The sequence below is a fragment of the Triticum aestivum genome, chromosome 5B (assembly GCF_018294505.1).
Source record: "Triticum aestivum cultivar Chinese Spring chromosome 5B, IWGSC CS RefSeq v2.1, whole genome shotgun sequence".
Taxonomy (NCBI): domain Eukaryota; kingdom Viridiplantae; phylum Streptophyta; class Magnoliopsida; order Poales; family Poaceae; genus Triticum; species Triticum aestivum.
The window spans coordinates 118,955,460-118,976,954 of record NC_057807.1 but is presented as its reverse complement, the minus strand read 5'-3'; positions in this window follow the sequence as shown (position 1 = coordinate 118,976,954).

Here is a 21,495-nt window from a genome sequence, read left to right as displayed (position 1 = left end):
GCATATTGAGCTCCACTTAACTTGTAGTATTGTTTGTTGCACTTTGCCATGCCATGCCTCATTAAACCGGACATGCATCATACTTGTTTGTGCATCATGCCATGTTCATGCTTGTGCATTTACCATGTTGTTTGTTTCTTTCCGGTGTTGCTTCTTAGTTCCGGTAATGTTGCGATTGTGAGGATTCGTTCGACTACGTCCGCTTGTCTTCTTCATGGACTCGTTCTTCTTCCGTGCGGGATCTCAAGCAAGATGACCGCTACCCTGGATCTCACTACTATCATTGCTATGCTAGTTGCTTCGTTCTATCTCTATGTTGTGCTACCTATCACCTGTTTATTCAAGCCATCCCAAATTGCCATGAACCTCTAACCTTTGACACCCTTCCTAGCAAACCGTTGCTTGGCTATGTTACCGCTTTGCTCAGCCCTCTTATAGCGTTGCTAGTTGCAGGTGAAGTTGAAGATTTCTCCATGGTGGACAGGATTTTGGTTGGGATATCACAATATCTCTTATATTATTAATGCATCTATATACTTGGTAAAGGGTGGAAGGCTTGGCCTTTTGCCTAGTGTTTTGTTCCACTCTTGCCACCCTAGTTTCCGTCATACCGGTGTTATGTTCCCGGATTTTGCATTCCTTACGCAGTCGGGTGATTTATGGGACCCCCTTGACAGTTCACTTTGAATAAAACTCCTCCAGCAAGGCCCAACCTTGGTTTTACCATTTGCCTCACCACTACCTACTTTTCCCTTGGGAGTCGCTCTCTCGAGGGTCATCTTTATTATTAGCCCCCCCGGGCCAGTGCTTGTCTAAGTGTTGGTCCGAACTAGAGCCCTTTGCAGCGCCCCCTTACGGAAACTTGAGGTCTGGTTTTAGTTGTACGGATTGCTCATCTGGTGTTGCCCTGAGAACGAGATATGTGCAGCTCCTATCGGGATTGTCGGCACATCGGGCGGTCTTGCTAGTCTTGTTTTACCATTGTCAAAATGTCTTGTAAACCGGGATTCCGAGTCTGATCGGGTCTTCCTGGGAGAAGGTCTATTCCTTCGTTGATCGCGAGAGCTTGTCATGGGCTAAGTTGGGACACCCCTACAGGGTATAATATTTCTAAAGCCGTGCCTGCGGTTATAGGCAGATGGGAATTTGTTAATGTCCGGTTGTAGATAACTTGACACCAGATCCGAACTAAAACGCATCAACCGTGTGTGTAGCCGTGATGGTCTCTTTTCGGTGGAGTCCGGGAAGTGAACACGGTTTCTGGGTTATGTTTGACGTAAGTAGGAGTTCAGGATCACTTCTTGATCGTTGCTAGCTTCACGACCGTTCCGCTTGCTCTCTTCTCGCTCTTATTTGCGTATGTTAGCCACCATAAATGCTTAGTCGCTGCTGCAGCCTCACCACTTTATCCCTTCCTTTCCCTTTAAGCTTTGCTAGTCTTGATACCCATGGTAATGGGATTGCTGAGTCCTCGTGGCTCACAGATTACTACAACAAAAGTTGCAGGTACAGATTATACGATGATCATGATGCGAGAGTGATGCTTGCTTGCGTTGAGTTCTTCTTCTGCTTCTTCTTCGATCAGGGAATAGGTTCCAGGTCGGCAGCCTGGGCTAGCAGGGTGGATGTCGTTTGAGTTTCTGTTTGTGTTTCATCTGTAGTCGGATGGTGCTCTATTGTATTGTGATGTTGTATTCGTGTGGCATTGTATGCCTCTTGTATGTATCCCCATGTATTATGTAATGTTGATGTAATGATATCCACCTTGCAAAAGCGTTTCAATATGCGGGTATATCCTTGGTGGGACCTTCGAGTTCCTTTTGGATAGGGTCGCATATTGGGCGTGACAGGTGCAGTACTATTTGATTTGACGGTGGGCGGCGCAGTTCCCGATACGTCGTTAATGCAGATGAGGGAGGGGGTAGCGGTTCCCAAAATGTTGAACGGCCAATGCATCCTCCTTCAATTAGCATCGTGAATGCATGAGGGAAGTAATGGGAGGAGGATAGGGAAAAGAGGCTGCATGATTTGAATGCAACGTAGGTTGCACTCATATAAAGGTGCCCCTCCATTCCAATGCATCTACCACAGCGTACGCACCTAAGCATTTGCCTAAGCACCTACACTAAGCCCAAAAGTGCTCACTCCAGACCAATGGCAGCGATGCGCGCGAGCGGCCAGCGGCTGTGCCAGATTGTCCATGACACCAGCCTGTGGCATGGCGTGGAGGATCGTCTCCAGACGGTGTTGGCGAACGGCTGGTGGACCAGATGATCGTTGCCACCACCAACAAGTTCACCGTTCTCAAGAAGCTCGTGGATGACATCGATGTACTCCTCCAGCCCGCGCGCCCGGTCTCATTGCCTTCCACCCTAATCGACCTCCATGGCTGGAACCTCTTTCAAGCACTGGTGGCCCTGCGACTGCCCACTGACGCCATGAAGAATGTCCACCTGGAGGTCGCGCTCGCCACAAGGCGCCTCGCCCTGCAAGAATTTGTCAACCTACACATCCACATGTACATGCAAATCGTGTACATAGGTATCTACAAGGCCAGTGAAGATGCTACGACGTTGGCCTTCCTCAACTGGCTGGAAGCCTTGGATGCCTTTGCTGAGAAGCACCTTGACCTCGCCACAAAAGCCGCCGCTCCTTAGCCGCCGGTCGGTGGCTCGACACAGTAAGTTGAGGAGGAGGAGTTTGTACGTTGATGGATGCATCTTTCTTCTTGCCCCCTATAACCACCACCGTGATGACATCATCGTGGCCTTAATTCTTAACGTGCTACTGCATTCTCGTTCCAGTCAATACCGACATGTGCGATCCCTTTGCTTAATTATATGCAACACTGTAACTAGTACTCCATCCATCAATTTATAAGTTGTGCTTACCTTTTCCATCAATTTCGTGCAACGCGCGAGCATCCTGCTAGAAACACTAGAACATGTCGGACCACATGTGACCAAACCGATGATGCGCCAACCTAGAAACTACGTGCTACCTCTTGAGCACTGCGTTGCTTTTCCCTTGAAGAGGAAAGGGTGATGCAGGAAAGTAGCGTAAGTATTTCCCTCGGTTTTTGAGAACCAAGGTATCAATCCATTAGGAGGCTCCATGTAAGTCCCTCGTACCTACACAAACAAACAAGAACCTTGCAACCAACGCGATAAAGGGGTTGTGGATCCCTTCACGGCCACTTGCGAAAGTGAGATCTGATAAAGATAATAAGACAAGATAAATATTTTTGGTATTTTTATGACATAGATTGAAAAGTAAAGATTGCAAAATAAGATAGATTGGAAACTTATATGATGGAGAATAGACCCGGGGGCCATATGTTTCACTAGTGGCTTCTCTCAAGATAGCATAAGTATTACAGTGGGTGAACAAATTACTGTCGAGCAATTGATAGAAAAGTGCATAGTTATGAGAATATCTAGGCATGATCATGTATATAGGCATCACATCACTAGACCGAAACGATTCTGCATCTACTACTATTACTCCACACATCAACCGCTATCTAGCATGCATCTAGAGTATTAAGTTCATAAGAATAGAGTAACGCATTAGGCAAGATGACATGATGTAGAGGGATAAACTCAAGCAATATGATATAAACCCCATCTTTTTATCCTTGATGGCAACAATACAATACGTGCCTTGCTGCACCTGCTGTCACTTAGAAAGGACACCGCAAGATTGAACCCAAAGCTAAGCACTTCTCCCGTTGCAAGAATGATCAATCTAGTAGGCCAAACCAAACTGATAATTCAAAGAGACTTGCAAAGATAACCAATCATACATAAAAGAATTCAAAGGAGATTCAAATATTTCTCATAGATAAACTTGATCATAAACCCACAATTCATCGAATCTCGACAAACACACCGCAAAAAGTGTTACATCGAATAGATCTCCAAGAAGACCGAGGAGAACTTTGTATTGAGATTCAAAGAGAGAGAAGAAGCCATCTAGCTAATAACTATGGACCCCGAAGGTCTGTGGTAAACTACTCACAACTCATCAGAGAGGCTATGGTTTTGATGTAGAAGCCCTCCATGATCGATTCCCTCTCCAGCGGAGCGCCGGAAAAGGCCACAAGATGGGATCTCACGGACGTCGAAGGTTGCGGCAGTGGAAATAGGGTTTCGTGGTGCTCCTGGATGTTTTAGGGGTATGCAAGTATATATAGGCGAAGTAGGTCGGTCATTGAGCCACGAGGGACCCACGAGGGTGGGGGCGCGCCCACCACCCTAGGGCGCGCCCTGCACCCTCGTGGCCGCCTCGACTGCTTCTTGACGTCCACTCCAAGTCTCCTGGATTGTGTTTGTTCCATAAAGATTGCTCCCGAAGGTTTCATTCCGTTTGGACTCCGTTTGATATTCCTTTTCTTCGAAACACTGAAATTGGCCAAAAAAACAGCAATTTGGGCTGGGCCTCTGGTTAGTAGGTTAGTCCCAAAAATGATATAAAAGTGTATAGTAAAGCCCATAAACATCCAAAACAGGTAATGTAATACCATGGAACAATCAAAAATTATAGATACGTTGGAGACGTATCAGCATCCCCAAGCTTAATTCCTGCTCATCCTCGAGTAGGTAAATGATAAAAACTGAATTTTTGATGTGGAATGCTACCTAGCATATTTCTCAATGTAATTTTCTTTATTGTGGCATGAATGTTCAGATCCAAATGATTCAATACAAAAGTTCAATGTTGACATAAGAATAGTAATACTTCAAGCATACTAACAAAGTAATCATGTCTTCTCAAAATAACATGGCCAAAGAAAGTTTATCCCTACAAAATCATATAGTTAAGCTATGTTTCATTTTTGTCACACAAAATACTCCCATCATGCACAACCCCGGTTTCAGCCAAGCAATTGGTTCATACTTTTTAATGCGCTTCAGCTTTTTTTCAACTCTCGGGCAATACATCAGTGTAAGCCATGGATATAGATCTATGGGTGGAATAGAATATGATAATGGAGGTTGTGTGGAGAAGACAAAAAATGAGAAAGTCTCACATTGACGAGGCTAATCAATGGGTTGTGGAGATGCCCATCAACTGATGTCAACATGAGGAGTAGGGATTGCCATGCAACAAATGCACTAGAGCTATAAATGTATGAAAGCTCAACAAAAGAAACTAAGTGGGTCTGCATCCAACTTGCTTTCTCACGAAGACCTAGGGCATTTTGAGGAAGCCCATCGTTGGAATATACAAGTCAAGTTCTATAATGAAAAATTCCCACTAGTATATGAAAGTGACAACATAAGAGACTCTCTATCATAAAGATCATGGTGCTACTTTGAAGCACAAGTGTGGAAAAGGATAGTAACATTGTCCCCCACTTTATTTGGGCCTTCCCTTTTTTATTATTTGGCCTTTTTTAGGGACAATGCTCTAATAATGATGATCATCACACTTCTATTTACTTACAACTCATGGATTACAACTCGATACTAGAACAAAATATGACTCTATATGAATGCCACCGGCGGTGTACCGGGATGGGCAATGAATCAAGAGTGACATGTATGGAAAATTATGCATGGTGGCTTTGCCACAAATACGATGTCAACTACATGAGCATGCAAGGCAATATGACAATGATGGAACGTGTCATAATAAATGGAACGGTGGAAAGTTGCATGGCAATATATCTCGGAATGGCTATGGCAATGCCATAATAGGTAGGTATGGTGGCTGTTTTGAGGAAGATATAAGGAGTTTTATGTGTGATAGAGCATATCGTATCACGGGGTTTGGATGCACTGGCGAAGTTTGCACCAACTCTCATGGTGAGAAAGGGCAATGCACGGTACCGTAGAGGCTAGCAATGATGGAAGGGTAAGAGTGCGTATAGTCCATGGACTCACATTAGTCATAAAGAACTCATATACTTATTGCAAAAGTTTTATTAGCCCTCGAAGCAAAGTACTAATACGCATGCTCCTAGGGGAAGGGTTGGTAGGAGTTAACCATCGTGCGATCCCGACCTCCACTCATAAGGAAGGCAATCAAAAGAGAACCACATGCTACAAATTTGTTACACGACTTTTACCATACGTGCATGCTATGGGACTTGCCAACTTCAACACAAGTATTTCTCAATTTCATAATTACCAAACTAGCATGACTCTAACATTACCACCTTTATATCTCAAAACAATTATCAAGTATCAAATTGATCATAGTATTCACTTCACTTCATATGATAGTTTTTATTATACCCAACTTGGATGCCCATCATTCTAGGACCAATTTTATAACCATAGCAAATACCATGCTATTCTAAAAGACTCTCAAAATAATATAAGTGAGGCATGAGAGATCAATAATTGCTACAAAATAAAACCACCGCCGTGCTCTAAAAAGATATAAGTGAAGCACTAGAGCAAAATTGTCTAGCTCAAAAGATGTAAGTGAAGCACATAGAGTATTCTAATAAATTCCGAATCATGTGTGTCTCTCCCAAAAGGTGTGTACATCAAGGATGATTGTGGTAAAGTAAAAATCTAAGACTCATATCATACAAGACGCTCCAAGCAAAACACATATCATGTTATAGCTCCAAGTAAAGTTACCGATGGACGAAGACGAAAGAGGGGATGCCTTCCAGGGCATCCCCAAGCTTAGGATTTTGGTTGTCCTTGAATTATCTTGGGGTTCCATGGGCATCCCCAAGCTTAGGATCTTGCCACTCCTTATTTCCATAGTCCATCAAATCTTTACCCAAAACTTGAAAACTTCGCAACACAAAACTCAACAGAAAATCTCATGAGCTCCGTTAGTGCAAGAAAGAAAAACCACCACTTAAGGTAATGTAATGAACTCATTCTTTATTTATATTGGTGTTAAAACTAATGTATTCCAACTTCTCTATGGTTCATACCCCCCGATACTAGCCATAGATTCATCAAAATAAGCAAACAACACACGAAAAACAAAATTTGTCAAAAACAGAACAGTCTATAGTAATCTGTAACTTTTGAATACTTCTGGAACTCTAAAATTCATACCAAAATATGAAGTCCTAGCAAGTTTTTCTATTGATATACTGCAAAATATATCAACTAAAAATCACATGTCTGTGATTTATTAAAATTATTCTCGTGCGTGAAAAAGTTTCTGTTTTTCAGCAAGTTCAAATTAACTTTCACCCAAGATGATCCTATAGGTTTTACTTGGCACAAACACTAATTAAAACAGAGGCTAGATAAATTATTTATTACTAAACAGGAACAAAAGCAAGGAACAAAAATAAAATTGGGTTGCCTCCCAACAAGCGCTATCGTTTAACGCCCCTAGCTAGGCATAAAAGCGAGAATAGATCTAAGTATTGACATCTTTGGTATTCAATTCATAAGTGGCTCTCATAATAGATTCATAAGGTAATTTGATTTTATTTATAGGAAAGTGTTCCATGCCTTTCCTTAATGGAAATTGGAATCTAATATTTCCTTCCTTCATATCAATAATTGCACCAATCGTTCTAAGGAAAGGTCTACCAAGAATAATAGGACATGAAAAATTGCAATCTATATCAAGAATGATAAAATCTACGGGCACATAATTCCTATTTGCAACAATAAGAACATCATTAATCCTTCCCATAGGTTTCTTAATGGTGGAATCTGCAAGGTGCAAGTTTAAAAAGCAATCATCAAATTCACAAAAACCTAGCACATCACATAATTTTTTTGGAATCGTGGAAACACTAGCACCCAAATCACACAAAGTATAGCATTCATGATCTTTAATTTTAATTTTAATAGTAGGTTCCCACTCATCATAAAGTTTTCTAGGGATAGAAACTTCTAATTCAAGTTTTTCCTCATAAGATTGCATCAAAGCATCAACGATATGTTTGGTAAAAGCTTTATTTTGACTATAAGCATGAGGAGAATTCAACACTGATTGCAACAAGGAAATACAATCTATTAAAGAACAATTATCATAATTAAATTCCTTGAAATCCAAAATAGTGGGTTCATTGCTATGTAAAGTTTTGACCTCTCCAATCCCACTTTTACCAAATTTAGCATCAAGGTCTAAAAACTCTGAATCATTGGGACGCCTTTTAACTAATGTTGACTCATCTCCAGTCCCATAATTATCAAGATTCATATTGCTAAACAAAGATTTAATAGGAGAAACATCAATTAATTTTAGATATTCAACATTATTTTCATGAAAACTAGAAGAACACGCTCTTACAAAGCAATCTTTCTTAGCATGCATCCTCGCGATTCTTTCTATGCACTCATCAATGGAAATTCTCATGGCTTTGAGAGACTCATTGATATCATGATTAGGTGTAATATATCTAAGTTTCAAAGAATAAACATCAAGAGAAATTCTATCCACGTTCCTAGCCAACTCATTAATCTTAAGCAATTTTTCTTCAAGCAAAGCATTGAAATTCTTTTGAGAATTCATAAATTCTTTAACACTAATCTCAAACTCAGAGGGCATCTTATTAAAATTTCCATAAGAGTTGTTGTAGGAATTACCATAATTATTAGATCAATTACTAGGAAAGGGCCTAGGATTAAAGTTTCCTCTATACGCGTTGTTACCAAAATTATTCCTACCAACAAAATTCACATCCATAGATTCGTTGTTATTCTCAATCAAAGTAGACAAAGGCATATCATTAGGATCAATAGGAGCACTCTTAGTAGCAAACAATTTCATAAGTTCATCCATCTTTCCACTCAAAACATTAATTTCTTCTATCGCATGAACTTTTTTACTAGTAGATCTTTCAGTGTGCCATTGAGAATAATTAACCATAATATTATCAAGGAGTTTAGTAGCTTCTCCTAAAGTGATTTCCATAAAAGTGCCTCCCGCTGCCGAATCTAAAAGATTTCTAGAAGCAAAATTCAATCCGGCATAAATTTTTTCTATGATCATCCATAAATTTAATCCATGTGTAGGGCAATTACGAATCATTAATTTCATCCTCTCCCAAGATTGTGCAACATGCTCATGATCTAGTTGCTTAAAATTCATAATATCGTTTCTAAGAGAGATGGTCTTAGCGGGAGGAAAATACTTAGAGATAAAAGCATCTTTGCACTTATTCCATGAATCAATACTATTTTTAGGCAAAGACGAAAACCAAGTTTTAGCACGATCTCTAAGTGAAAACGGAAATAGCTTGTATCATTATCCATGTCTTTGTTCTTTTGCATATCACACAAATCAACAAAGTTGTTTAGATGAATAGCGTCATCTTCACTAGGAAGGCCAGAGAATTGATCTTTCATAACAAGATTCAACAAAGCAGCATTGTTTTCACAAGATTCAGCATCATTAAGAGGAGCAATCGGAGTGCTAAGGAAATCATTATTATTGGTGTTGAAAAATTCACACAATTTAGTATTATCTTGAGTCATCGTGACAAGCAATCCAACACACAAGCACACAAGAGACAAGCAAAAAAGAGGCGAACGGGAAAGAGAGGGCGAATAAAACGACAAGGGTTAAGTGGGGAGAGGAAAACAAGAGGAAAATGGCAAATAATGTAATGCGAGGGAGATGAGTTTGTGATGGGTAATTGGTATGTCTTGACTTGAGCGAAGACCTCCCCGGCAACGGCGCCAGAAATCCTTCTTGCTACCTCTTGAGCACTGCGTTGGTTTTCCCTTGAAGAGGAAAGGGTGATGGAGAAAAGTAGCATAAGTATTTCCCTCAGTTTTTGAGAACCAAGGTATCAATCCAGTAGGAGGCTCCACGTAAGTCCCTCGTACCTACACAAACAAAAAAGAACCTCGCAACCAACGCGATAAAGGGGTTGCCAATCCCTTCACGACCACTTGCGAAAGTGAGATCTGATAGAGATAATAAGATAAGATAAATATTTTTGGTATTTTTATGATATAGATTGAAAAGTAAAGATTGCAAAATAAGATAGGTCAGAAACTTATATGATGGAGAATAGATCCGGGGGCCATAGGTTTCACTAGTGGCTTCTCTCAAGATAGCATAAGTATTACGGTGGGTGAACAAATTACTGTAGAGCAATTGATAGAAAAGTGCATAGTTATGAGAATATCTAGGCATGATCATGTATATAGGCATTGATACGTCTCCAACGTATCTATTAATTTTTATTGTTCCATGCTATTTTCATACCTGTTTTGGATGTTTATGGGCTTTACTTTACACTTTTATATCATTTTTGGGACTAACCTACTATCCGGAGGCCCAACCCAAATTGTTGTTTTCTTGCCTATTTCAGTGTTTCGAAGAAAAGGAATATCAAACAGAGTCCAAACAGAATGAAACCTCCAGGAGAGTTATTTTTGGAACGGAAGCAATCCAAGAGACTTGGAGTGCACGTAAGGGAAGCAACGAGGAAGCCACGGGGTAGGGAGGCGCGCCCTACCCCCTGGGGTGGCCCCACCCTCGTGGGCCCCTCGTGGCTCCCCTGACCGACTTCTTTCGCCTATATATGTCCATATACCCTAAAACATCGAGGAGCACAATAGATCGGGAGTTCCGCTGCTGCAAGCCTCTTTAGCCACAAAAAACCAATCGGGACCCTGTTCCGGCACCCTGCCGGAGGGGGGATCCCTCACCGGTGGCCATCTTCATCATCCCGACGCTCTCCATGACGAGGAGAGAGTAGTTCACCCTCGGGGCTGAGGGTATGTACCAGTAGCTATGTGTTTGATCTCTCTCTCTCTCTCGTGTTCTTGAGGTGATATGATCTTGATGTATCGCGAGCTTTGCTATTATAGTTTGATCTTATGATGTTTCTCCCCCTCTACTCTATTATGATGAATTGAGTTTCCCCCTTGAAGTTGTCTTGTCGGATTGAGTCTTTAAGGATTTGAGAACACTTGATGTATGTCTTGCCGTGCTTCTCTGTGGTGACAATGGGATATTCACGTGATCTACTTGATGTATGTTTTCGTGATCAACTTGCGGGTTCAATGAACTTATGCATAGGGGTTGGCACACGTTTTCGTCTTGACTCTCCGGTAGAAACTTTGGGGCACTCTTCTAAGTACTTTGTGTTGGTTGAATAGATGAATCTGAGATTGTGTGATGCATATCGTATAATCATGCCCACGGATACTTGAGGTGACATTGGAGTATCTAGGTGACATTAGGGTTTTGGTTGATTTGTGTCTTAAGGTGTTATTCTAGTATGAACTCTATGATAGATCGAACGGAAAGAATAGCTTCATCTTATTTTACTATAGACTCTTGAATAGATCGATCAGAAAGAATAACTTTGAGGTGGTTTCGTACCCTACAATAATCTCTTCATTTGTTCTCCGCTATTAGTGACTTTGGAGTGACTCTTTGTTGCATGTTGAGGGATAGTAATATGATCCAGTTAAGTTATTATTGTTGAGAGAACTTGCACTAGTGAAAGTGTGAATCCTAGGCCTTGTTTCCTAGCATTGCAATACCATTTACTCTCACCTTTATCATTAGTTACCTTGCTGTTTTTATATTTTCGGATTACAAAAACCTATATCTACCATCCATATTGCACTTGTATCACCATCTCTTCGCCGAACTAGTGCACCTATACAATTTACCATTGTATTGAGTGTGTTGGGGACACAAGAGACTCTTTGTTATTTGGTTGCAGGGTTGTTTGAGAGAGACCATCTTCATCCTACACCTCCCACAGATTGATAAACCTTAGGTCATCCACTTGAGGGGAATTTTCTACTGTCCTCAAAACCTCTGCACTTGGAGGCCCAACAACGTCTACAAGGAGAAGGTTACATAGTAGACATCAAGCTCTTTTCTGGCGCCGTTGCCGGGGAGGTGAGTGCTTGAAGGTATATCTTTAGATCTTGCAATCGAATCTTTTAGTTTCTTGTTTTATCACTAGTTTAGTTTATAAAAGAAAACTACAACAAAATGGAATTGAGATTTCCTCTTATGCTTCATCTTTTTAATATCTTTCATGAGAATGATGGAAAGGAAAATCGTGCTCAATTGCTAGAAGAAGAATGCATTAAAATATTTGGTACTAGATCTTTGTATGATGAGCATGATTGCAATGTTGTTAGTATGAATTCCTTGAATATCCATGATGCTAATGATATGCAAAGCCACAAGCTTGGGGTAGCTATGTTTGGTGAAGATGATATTTTTTGTCCCCCAAGTTTTGATGAACAAATTTATTATGATGAAAGCATGCCTCCTATTTATGATGATTATTGTGATGATACGTATGCCATAAAGAAGAAGTTTGCTAATGTGGAGAGTAGTAAAATTTCTATATAAGTAGATCATAAAAAGAATGCTTTATGTGCTGGTTATATTGTTGAATTCATTCATGATGCTACTGAAAATTATTATGAGTGAGGAACATATGCTTGTAGGAATTGCAATAATATCAAGTTTCCTCTCTATGTGTTGAAAATCTTGAAGCTATGCTTGTTTTACCTTCCTAAGCTAGTTGATTCTTGTTCCCATAAGTTGTTTGCTCACAAAATCCCTATGCATAGGAAGTGGGTTAGGCTTAAATGTGCTAGTCATATGCTTCATGATGCTCCCATTATGTTTCAATTCTTATCTTTTATGTGAGCATCATTGTCATTATCATGCCTAGCTAAAAGGCATTAAAGAAAAGCGCTTGTTGAGAGACAACCCAATATTTATCTTTACTATTATTGTGTGTTCACATGATTATGCTACTGTAGTAATCATGTTTTATAGCTTTTGTTTCAATAAAGTGCCAAGTAAGACCTTTAGGATAGCTTACGGTGATAATTGTGTTGATCCTGCTGAAAATCAGAAACTTTTGCACCCAGTAAATTAGTTTTGATAATTCACAGAAATATGCTTTTGATCTGATTCGTTTTGATTTGGATTGGTACACAAATTGCTCAGGTTTTCCTACTGTGGTAGGATTTTTGGAGTTCCAGAAGTATATGTTTGATATAGATTACTACAGACTGTTATGTTTTTGACAGATTCTGTTTTCTATGTGTTGTTTGCTTATTTTGACGAATCTATGAGTAGTATCGGAGGGTATGAACCATAGAGAAGTTGGAAAACAGTAGATATTACACCTATATGAATTTAGAATTAGTTCACAACAGTACCTAAGCGGTGGTTTTATTTTTTTATACTAACGGAGCTTACGAGTTTTCTGTTAAGTTTTGTGTTGTGAAGTTTTCAAGTTTTGGGTAAAGATTCGATGGATTATGGAATAAGGAGTGGCAAGAGCCTAAGCTTGGGGATGCCCAAGGCACCCCAAGGTAATATGCAAGGACAACCAAGAGCCTAAGCTTGGGGATGCCTCGGATTGCATCCCCTCTTTCATCTTCGTTCATCGGTAACTTTACTTGGAGCTATACTTTTATTCACCACATGATATGTGTTTTGTTTGGATCCTCATTTTCTTTTGTTTTGTCTTGCTTGCTGTTTGAATAAATTACCAAGATATGAAATTCTTAAATGTTAGAGAGTCTTCGCAAAGTTACATAATTATTCAACTACTCATTGATCTTCACTTATATCTTTTGGAGTAGTTTGTCATTTGCTCTAGTGCTTCACTTATATTTTTTAGAGCACGACGGTGGTTCTATTTTGTATAAAGTATTGATCTCTCATGCCTCACTTATATTATTTTGAGAGTCTTTTAGAACAGCATGGTATTTGCTATGGTTATAAAATTGGTCTTAGAATGATGGGCATCCAAGTTGGGTATAATAAAAACTATCATAGAAAGTGAATTGGATGCTATGGTCAATTTGATGCTTGATAATTGTTTTGAGATATGAGGATGGTGATATTAGAGTCATGCTAGTGGAGTAATTATGAATATTAGGAATACTTTTGTTGAAGTTTGTGATTCCCGTAGCATGCACGTATGGTGAACCGCTTTGTGATGAAGTTGGAGCATGATTTATTTATTGATTGTCTTCCTTATGAGTGGAGGTCGGGGACGAGCGATGGTCTTTTCCTACCAATCTACCCCCCTAGGAGCATGCGCGTAGTACTTTGTTTCAATGACTTGTAGATTTTTGCAATAAGTATATGAGTTCTTTATGACTAATGTTGAGTCCATGGATTATACGCACTCTCACCTTTCCACCATTGTTAGCCTCTCTTGTGCCGCGCAACTTTCGCCGGTACCATACACCCACCATATACCTTCCTCAAAACATCCATCATACCTACCTATTATGGCATTTCCATAGCCATTCAGAGATATATTTCCATGCAACTTTCCACTGTTCCGTTTATTATGACACGCATCATCATTGTCATATTGCTCTTTGCATGATCATGTAGTTGACATTATATTTGTGGCAAAGCCACCTTCATAATTCCATACATGACACTCTTGGTTTATTGCATATCCCGGTACACCGCCGGAGGCATTCATATAGAGTCATATTTTGTTCTAAGTATCGAGTTGTAATCTTGAGTTGTAAGTAAATAAAAGTGTGATGATCTTCATTATTAGAGCATTGTCCCAAGTGAGGAAAGGATGATGGAGACTATGATTCCCCCACAAGTCGGGATGAGACTCTGGACGAAAATAAAAAAAATAAAAAAAGAGAGAGAAAGGCCATAAAAAAGAGAAAGGCCATAAAAAAGAGAAAGGGCCAAAAAATGAGAGAAAAAGAGAGAAGGGACAATGCTACTATCCATTTACCACACTTGTGCTTCAAAGTAGCACCATGATCTTCATGATAGAGAGTCTCCTATGTTGTCGCTTTCATATACTAGTGGGAATTTTTCATTATAGAACTTGGCTTGTATATTCCAATGATGGGCTTCCTCAAAACGCCCTAGGTCTTCCTGAGCAAGCAAGTTGGATGCACACCTACTCAGTCTCTTTTATTGAGCTTTCATACATTTATAGCTCTAGTGCATCCGTTGCATGGCAATCCCTACTCACTCACATTGATATCTATTAATGGGCATCTCCATAGCCCATTGATACGCCTAGTTGATGTGAGACTATCTTCTACTTTTTGTCTTCTCCACAACCACCATTCTATTCCACATATAGTGCTATGTCCATGGCTCACGCTCATGTATTGCGTGAAAGTTGAAAAAGATTGAGAATACTAAACTATGAAACAATTGCTTGGCTTGTCATCGGGGTTGTGCATGATTAAATACTTTGTGTGATGAATATAGAGCATAGCGAGACGATATGATTTTGTAGGGATAACTTTCTTTAGCCATGTTATTTTGAGAAGACATGATTGCTTTGTTAGTATGCATGAAGTATTATTGTTTTCATGTCAATATGAACTTTTATTTTGAATCATTTGGATCTGAACATTCAAGCCACAATAAAGAAAATTACATTGAGAAATTTGCTCGGTAGCATTCCACATCAAAAATTCTGTTTTTATCATTTACCTACTCAAGGACGAGCAGGAATTAAGCTTGGAGATGCTTGATACGTCTCCAACGTATCTATAATTTTTTATTGTTCCATGCTATTATATTACCTGTTTTGGATGTTTATGGGCTTTACTTTACACTTTTATATCATTTTTGGGACTAACCTACTAACCGAAGGCCCAACCCAAATTGTTGTTTTCTTGCCTATTTCAGTGTTTCGAAGAAAAGGAATATCAAACGGAGTCCAAACAGAATGAAACCTTCGGGACAGTTATTTTTGGAACAGAAGCAATCCAGGAGACTTGGAGTGCACGTAAGGGAAGCAACAAGGAAGCCACGAGGCAGGGAGGCGCGCCCTACCCCCTAGGCGTGCCCCCACCTTGTGGGCCCTTCGTGGCTCCCCTGACCGACTTATTTTGCTTATATATGTCCATATACCCTAAAAACATCGGGGAGCACAATAGATCGGGAGTTCCGCCGCCGCAAGCCTCTGTAGCCACCAAAAAACCAATCAGGACCCTGTTCCGGCACCCTGCCGGAGGGGGATCCCTCACCGGTGTCCATCTTCATCATCTCGGCGCTCTCCATGACGAGGAGGGAGTAGTTCACCCTCAGGGCTGAGGGTATGTACCAGTGGCTATGTGTTTGATCTCTCTCTCGTGTTCTTGAGGTGATACGATCTTGATGTATCGCGAGCTTTGCTATTATTGTTGGATCTTATGATATTTCTCGCCCTCTACTCTCTTGTGATGAATTGAGTTTTCCCCTTGAAGTTGTCTTGTCGGATTGAGTCTTTAAGGATTTGAGAACACTTGATGTATGTCTTGCTATGCTTATCTGTGGTGACAATGGGATATTCACGTGATCTACTTGATGTATATTTTGGTGATCAATTTGCGGGTTCAATGAACTTATGCATACGGGTTGGCACACATTTTCGTCTTGACTCTCTGGTAGAAACATTGGGGCACTCTTTGAAGTTCTTTGTGTTGGTTGAATAGATGAATCTGAGATTGTGTGATGCATATCGTATAATCATGCCCACGGATACTTGAGGTGACATTGGAATATCTAGGTGACATTAGGGTTTTGGTTGATTTGTGTCTTAAGGTGTTATTCTAGTATGAACTCTATGATAGATCGAACGGAAAGAATAGCTTCATGTTATTTTACTATGGACTCTTGAATAGATCAATCAAAAAGGATAACTTTGAGGTGGTTTCGTACCTACAATAATCTCTTCGTTTGTTCTCCGCTATTAGTGACTTTGGAGTGACTCTTTGTTGCATGTTGAGGGATAGTTATATGATCCAGTTATGTTATTATTGTGGAGAGAACTTGCACTAGTGAAAGTATGAACCCTAGGCCTTGTTTCCTAGCATTGCAATACCGTTTACGCTCACTTTTATCATTAGTTACCTTGCTGTTTTTATATTTTCAGATTACAAAAACCTATATCTACCATCCATATTGCACTTGTATCACCATCTCTTCGCCGAACTAGTGCACCTATACAATTTACAATTGTATTGAGTGTGTTGGGGACATAAGAGACTCTTTGTTATTTGGTTGCAGGCTTGTTTGATAGAGACCATCTTCATCCTACACCTCCCACGGATTGATAAACCTTAGGTCATCCACTTGTGGAAAATTTGCTACTGTCCTACAAACCTCTGCACTTGGAGGCCCAACAACGTCTACAAGGAGAAGGTTACATAGTAGACATCAGGCATCACGTCTGCGACAAATAGACCGAAACGATTATGCATCTACTACTATTACTCCACACATCGACCGCTATCCAGCATGCATCTAGAGTATTAAGTTCATAAGAACAGAGTAACGCATTAGGCAAGATGACATGATATAGAGGGATAAATTCAAGCAATATGATATAAACCCCATCTTTTTATCCTCGATGGCAACAATACAATACGTGCCTTGCTGCCCCTGCTATCACTGGGAAAGGACACCACAAGATTGAGCCCAAAGCTAAGCACTTCTCGCATTGCAAGAAAGATCAATCTAGTAGGCCAAACCAAACTGATAATTCGAAGAGACTTGCAAAGATAACCAATCATACATAAAAGAATTCAGAGGAGATTCAAATATTTCTCATAGATAAACTTGATCATAAACCCACAATTCATCGGATCTCGACAAACACACCGCAAAAAGAGTTACATCGAATAGATCTCCAAGAAGACCGAGGAGAACTTTGTATTGAGATTCAAAGAGAGAGAAGAAGCCATCTAGCTAATAACTATGGACCCGAAGGTCTGTGGTAAACTACTCACAACTCATTGGAGAGGCTATGGTGTTGATGTAGAAGCCCTCCGTCATGGATTCCCCCTCAGGCGGAGCGCTGGAAAAGGCCCCAAGATGGGATCTCGCGGATACAGAAGGTTGCGGCAGTGGAAATAGGGTTTCATGGTGCTCCTGGATGTTTTTAGGGTATGCAAGTATATATAGGCGAAGGAGGTCAGTCAGGGGAGCCACGAGGGGCCCATGAGGGTGGGGGGCGCTCCATCCCCCCTAGGGCGCGCCCTGCACCCTCATGGACGCCTCCGCTGCTTCTTGACGTCCACTCCAAGTCTCCTGGATTGAGTTTGTTCCAAAAAGATCGCTCCCAAAGGTTTCATTCTGTTTGGACTCTGTTTGATATTCCTTTTCTTCGAAACACTGAAATAGGCAAAAAAACAACAATTTGGGTTGGGCCTCCGGTTAGTAGGTTAGTCCCAAAAATGATATAAAGTGTATAGTAAAGCCCATAAACATCCAAAACAGGTAATATAATAGCATGGAAGAATCAAAAATTATAGAGATGTTGGAGACGTATCACTACGTACCCTGCTTCACTACAAAAAAAATACACTTCCGTGATGATACGTGTTTGTCATAGTAGGTCACGTTTTTTTTCATGCATGTACATCCATGATGATTTTATGACAGAATCAAGATAGTCATACTTGTGCTGTAGTTGAAGTGTTCCATGACGTTACCAAATTATCATCACAAAAGTGTCCACTTACATGACGATAAATCGCGTGCCATAGAAGTGCTTTCGTCAAGGGTGAACGACGCGTAGCATCCACCGTAACGGAATGCTGTTAATCTATCGGGTCCGGTTTTTGATCCGATAACCCATTAACAGCCTCGACCAATGGCGATTTTCCACGTGTAAAATCATCATTGGCTTGAGGAAACACGTGTCGGCTCACCGTTGGGACAGATGTCATCCACTCATTGGATCCAAGGTGCCTATGATACGTCGACACGTGGCACGGCCCAACAAAGGACCATTCCTGTGAAAATGCGGCTCGTTTGACTTGGTCAAAAGGTGGCGGGTCGGCCCACGGAAAGCCTGTTAACGGCATGTTCGCATATAGCCCATTTACAGCCTGCTAACACAGGGCCCGTTACGACCTCTCCGAATTAGGCCCAGTAGCGTCATTTGGGCCATCCAATATGATTCCAGCCCGTTTTAACTTCCGGCCCATGTATGTCCCATGACGTCTTTCGGCCCATATGAGGCCCTTTGTAACTCTTGGCTCATTAACGACCCGTGGTGAAACTGGCCCGTAATGAACAGTGTATCACTTTATACCCATTAATGGCCCATTATTCCATTGGGCCGTTTCCAGCCCATGTTATCTTTCGGCCTTCTCAGGGCCCATTTATTCTTGGGCTCATTTCCAGCATTCGGTTACTTACGGCACGTTACTGTCATTTTCTACTTGTGGGACAAATTCAGCCCGTGGTTACAGTCAGCCCGTTTGTGGCCCGTTAATACGTTGGGCCGTTTTCATGTAAAAAAAACCGTTGGGCTGTTTTCATAGAGTTATCAAATACGGTCTATTAACGGCCTGTTATGCTCCATGAATAGTATGACCCATGATTGGAGAAATGATGATACGCCTCATAGAAGGCCCATGGATCCTACGGCCCGTAAAAGGCCCATGGATCGTACGGCCTGTAGAAGGCCCATGGATCGTATGGCCCATAGAAGGCCCATGGATCGTATGGCCCGTAGAAGGCCCATGGATCCTACGGCCCGTAGAAGGCCCATGGATCATACGACCCACAGGAGGCCCATGGTTACAACAGTCCGTGTGTTGCCATGATTATTTTGGCCTACTTTCCAAAAATAGGTTATTGTGGCCACTAGAAAAACACAGAAAAAGAACTATAGTGACTACAAGCAAACAACTAAATAAGACAATAAGGAAATAAATAAGCAAGTAATTAACGCTAGCCTATTACCGCTATTACACATATTACATCCACTGGGCATCAAAGTTCGCCACTAGTGCAAATATAGGGAACAAAGCAGCATATTACATACACTAGCTGTCAAAATTGGCCACCAGTGCAAATAAACGCGGCAGCAAAACAATAGCATAACTGAAACAACTCCAGAAGAGCTCAGAAACATTATCCTGGGTATCCACCATGCTGGCAATAAGCTTAGCAAGCTTATTAGCTTTGTCCTGTTTGGCGTTAAAATCCTCCAATGCTTGCTGTTGCACCAGAAAGTATGCATCTGAATGCTCCAGGGACTTCCGCAGTCCTTCCGCTTCTTGTCGCAGCATAGCTGATCGATGTCTTTCAACTTGTAGTTGAGACTTAAGAAATTGAATTGATTCAGACAGTGAGTTTGAATAGTTTGTGCAAGCGGTAGTGGCCAATAACTCGAACACTAAACCAAGACAGGACTTTGGGGTTGTCTCACTGTCTTCAAGATAGTCTTCCTTAGATGTTTTATCAGCTTTGTTGGAGACCAACAAGGATGTCTCACTACCCTAAATCTTATCTGCATTACTTCCTTTACCATTTCTTAATAAGGCACTCTCCCCCAATATTCTGTCAGCATTCTAAAAGAAGAAACAACAGACACATAACAGGTTTAGCATGTACTAGTATATGAAACTCATTTAGGCGAACCAGTTCATTAGTAAGGTGGACATGATTAAACTACCAAGTCTTCTATTGCCAAGTACTAGTACATAATAAAAGCATCAAACAAACATATATCTATGTCCTATGGTCATCGCATTGTCTTGCCAAATCAAAATAGAGACACGGTTCAAATCATATCAGTTCAAGACAAAGCAGTAGTGAAAGAATACAAAGCATGGGAAACTACACGGCACAACAAGATTTCAGATGGGTACCACGGCTACATGTATAACAACACTATTGGCTCTGTTGTGATGCTAGTAATGTGCATCATATGAGAAGTCAACTGTATACACAATTGAATTGAAATCAACAGAGCTATTGATAAGAGAAAACCTGTTAAAGAAACATGCATGAACATACCTGCTGTGCCATTGGAGTTTCGATTGGATCATTCAATTTAAAAATAAGTTTGTATGAGTAAATATAGTTATACAAGAGCAAAGCAGTATGCACGATAGCAATCATAGTTAAAAAAATGCGCGCCTAATCGAGCGCTTAAGCGTGCCTAGGCTCTAGGCGTTGGCAAAATGCATTGCGCATAACTACGCTTAATCTATGCATAACTGTGCATAAGCATGCGCTTTGGTCAGTAAAGCGCAAGGCGGTAGAAAAATGCACAATTAATGCCTAGTGCTTTTTTGAACTATGGTAGCAATGGAATCTTAAATTAGAACAGTTGTTCTTCAGGTTTAGGCACTTGTTCTACATGAATAGAGTACAGTAAGACGCAAGAATATAGTACTTAAAAATAGAAAATGAGCTCATAGACCTTACCACATTCTTGGTTCTGGACCAGTATAGAACAAGGCATTCCCAGTCATCGTCCAGTAAATGTGTCTTAGGAGAACGTAAGGGAATTTGATGAGTTTCTTTGCCGGTGAAGTAAGTTTTCTTCAGGTAATTCCGATACTGCCACCAAGCATTCTTGAAGATAGCAGAGGTATTAGCACAGGTTACCTCATCCTGAGTTTCCAAATTGGTCCTTCTCTATAGAGAAAAACGGGAAAATTTGCTGTATTATAACCATCATGGAGGTAGGATGTATGGGACAAAGCAAATAATTGCCATGAATAACATTACTTACACATAACTCCTAGACAAACACCTGCAATTGGCATGTTCCTTCATCTTCAGTATAATATTTCCAAGATGGGAAGATATGCGCAT